Source organism: Hypomesus nipponensis, chromosome 28, assembly GCF_054491055.1.
Source record: "Hypomesus nipponensis isolate SF chromosome 28, ASM5449105v1, whole genome shotgun sequence".
NCBI lineage: Eukaryota > Metazoa > Chordata > Actinopteri > Osmeriformes > Osmeridae > Hypomesus > Hypomesus nipponensis.
The window spans coordinates 585,001-587,500 of NC_140388.1; the positions used below are offsets into that span (position 1 = coordinate 585,001).

At 47.4% G+C, this 2,500-nt stretch overlaps 7 non-coding genes and 2 pseudogenes across 7 annotated transcripts in view; all 9 read left to right on the forward strand.

Moving 5' to 3' along the window:
• Positions 1-71, forward strand: part of LOC146217249 (5S ribosomal RNA) — a 119-nt gene extending 48 nt beyond the window's left edge. The window contains exon 1 of the ribosomal RNA XR_014753200.1: positions 1-71. This exon is cut by the window's left edge and continues 48 nt beyond it. This is a non-coding gene — a ribosomal RNA (5S ribosomal RNA).
• A 178-nt stretch (positions 72-249) lies between these two features.
• LOC146217250 (5S ribosomal RNA) lies at positions 250-368 on the forward strand. The gene has a single exon (XR_014752664.1). It is a non-coding gene; the product is annotated as a 5S ribosomal RNA (ribosomal RNA).
• Positions 369-560: 192 nt separating this feature from the next.
• On the forward strand, positions 561-679 carry LOC146217251 (5S ribosomal RNA). Its single transcript, XR_014752665.1, has one exon. It is a non-coding gene; the product is annotated as a 5S ribosomal RNA (ribosomal RNA).
• Positions 680-859: 180 nt separating this feature from the next.
• Positions 860-978, forward strand: LOC146217252 (5S ribosomal RNA). Its single transcript, XR_014753201.1, has one exon. It is a non-coding gene; the product is annotated as a 5S ribosomal RNA (ribosomal RNA).
• A 180-nt stretch (positions 979-1,158) lies between these two features.
• On the forward strand, positions 1,159-1,277 carry LOC146217253 (5S ribosomal RNA). The gene has a single exon (XR_014752666.1). It is a non-coding gene; the product is annotated as a 5S ribosomal RNA (ribosomal RNA).
• A 178-nt stretch (positions 1,278-1,455) lies between these two features.
• On the forward strand, positions 1,456-1,574 carry LOC146217254 (5S ribosomal RNA; annotated as a pseudogene).
• A 184-nt stretch (positions 1,575-1,758) lies between these two features.
• LOC146217255 (5S ribosomal RNA) lies at positions 1,759-1,877 on the forward strand. Its single transcript, XR_014753202.1, has one exon. It is a non-coding gene; the product is annotated as a 5S ribosomal RNA (ribosomal RNA).
• Positions 1,878-2,055: 178 nt separating this feature from the next.
• On the forward strand, positions 2,056-2,174 carry LOC146217256 (5S ribosomal RNA). Its single transcript, XR_014752667.1, has one exon. It is a non-coding gene; the product is annotated as a 5S ribosomal RNA (ribosomal RNA).
• A 222-nt stretch (positions 2,175-2,396) lies between these two features.
• The window catches only part of LOC146217257 (5S ribosomal RNA), a 130-nt pseudogene continuing 26 nt past the window's right edge, over positions 2,397-2,500 (forward strand).

A 2,500-nucleotide genomic window follows, 5' to 3' on the forward strand; every position in this document is an offset into this window, starting at 1 on the left:
AAGCTAAGCAGGGTCGGGCCTGGTTAGTACTTGGATGGGAGACCGCCTGGGAATACCAGGTGCTGTATGCTCTTTTGCTCATTCACTTAGAAACTGAAATCTTGCAATATGCACAAGTAGTCCTTCATGAAAGGGGCTGGAAGCTGTTTTCATTTTGACACGAGAGAGAGAGAGAGAGAGAGAGACCACCTTGCATTGTCAATTGCTAAATCTGTATATGGATAAGTAGCCTATGGTTGTCAACTTATTTGGTACGGCCATACCAGCCTGGCAACGCCCGATCTCGTCTGATCTCGGAAGCTAAGCAGGGTCGGGCCTGGTTAGTACTTGGATGGGAGACCGCCTGGGAATACCAGGTGCTGTATGCTCTTTTGCTCATTCACTTAGAAACTGACATCTTGCAATATGCACAAGTAGTCCTTCATGAAAGGGGCTGGAAGCTGTTTTCATTTTGACACGAGAGAGAGAGAGAGAGAGAGAGAGAGAGAGAGAGAGACTACCTTGCATTGTCAATTGCTAAATCTGTATATGGATAAGTAGCCTATGGTTGTCAACTTATTTGGTACGGCCATACCAGCCTGGCAACGCCCGATCTCGTCTGATCTCGGAAGCTAAGCAGGGTCGGGCCTGGTTAGTACTTGGATGGGAGACCGCCTGGGAATACCAGGTGCTGTATGCTCTTTTGCTCATTCACTTAGAAACTGACATCTTGCAATATGCACAAGTAGTCCTTCATGAAAGGGGCTGGAAGCTGTTTTCATTTTGACACGAGAGAGAGAGAGAGAGAGAGAGAGACCACCTTGCATTGTCAATTGCTAAATCTGTATATGGATAAGTAGCCTATGGTTGTCAACTTATTTCGTACGGCCATACCAGCCTGGCAACGCCCGATCTCGTCTGATCTCGGAAGCTAAGCAGGGTCGGGCCTGGTTAGTACTTGGATGGGAGACCGCCTGGGAATACCAGGTGCTGTATGCTCTTTTGCTCATTCACTTAGAAACTGAAATCTTGCAATATGCACAAGTAGTCCTTCATGAAAGGGGCTGGAAGCTGTTTTCATTTTGACACGAGAGAGAGAGAGAGAGAGAGAGAGACCACCTTGCATTGTCAATTGCTAAATCTGTATATGGATAAGTAGCCTTTGGTTGTCAACTTATTTGGTACGGCCATACCAGCCTGGCAACGCCCGATCTCGTCTGATCTCGGAAGCTAAGCAGGGTCGGGCCTGGTTAGTACTTGGATGGGAGACCGCCTGGGAATACCAGGTGCTGTATGCTCTTTTGCTCATTCACTTAGAAACTGAAATCTTGCAATATGCACAAGTAGTCCTTCATGAAAGGGGCTGGAAGCTGTTTTCATTTTGACACGAGAGAGAGAGAGAGAGGGAGAGACCACCTTGCATTGTCAATTGCTAAATCTGTATATGGATAAGTAGCCTATGGTTGTCAACTTATTTTGTACGGCCATACCAGCCTGGCAACGCCCGATCTCGTCTGATCTCGGAAGCTAAGCAGGGTCGGGTCTGGTTAGTAATTGGATGGGAGACCGCCTGGGAATACCAGGTGCTGTATGCTCTTTTGCTCATTCACTTAGAAACTGACATCTTGCAATATGCACAAGTAGTCCTTCATGAAAGGGGCTGGAAGCTGTTTTCATTTTGACACGAGAGAGAGAGAGAGAGAGATAGAGAGAGACTACCTTGCATTGTCAATTGCTAAATCTGTATATGGATAAGTAGCCTATGGTTGTCAACTTATTTCGTACGGCCATACCAGCCTGGCAACGCCCGATCTCGTCTGATCTCGGAAGCTAAGCAGGGTCGGGCCTGGTTAGTACTTGGATGGGAGACCGCCTGGGAATACCAGGTGCTGTATGCTCTTTTGCTCATTCACTTAGAAACTGAAATCTTGCAATATGCACAAGTAGTCCTTCATGAAAGGGGCTGGAAGCTGTTTTCATTTTGACACGAGAGAGAGAGAGAGAGAGAGAGACCACCTTGCATTGTCAATTGCTAAATCTGTATATGGATAAGTAGCCTATGGTTGTCAACTTATTTGGTACGGCCATACCAGCCTGGCAACGCCCGATCTCGTCTGATCTCGGAAGCTAAGCAGGGTCGGGCCTGGTTAGTACTTGGATGGGAGACCGCCTGGGAATACCAGGTGCTGTATGCTCTTTTGCTCATTCACTTAGAAACTGACATCTTGCAATATGCACAAGTAGTCCTTCATGAAAGGGGCTGGAAGCTGTTTTCATTTTGACACGAGAGAGAGAGAGAGAGAGAGAGAGAGAGAGAGAGAGAGAGAGAGAGAGAGAGAGAGAGAGAGAGAGACTACCTTGCATTGTCAATTGCTAAATCTGTATATGGATAAGTAGCCTATGGTTGTCAACTTATTTCATACGGCCATACTAGCCTGGCAACGCCCGATCTCGTCTGATCTCGGAAGCTAAGCAGGGTCGGGCCAGGATCGGGCCTGGTTAGTACTTGGATGGGAGACCG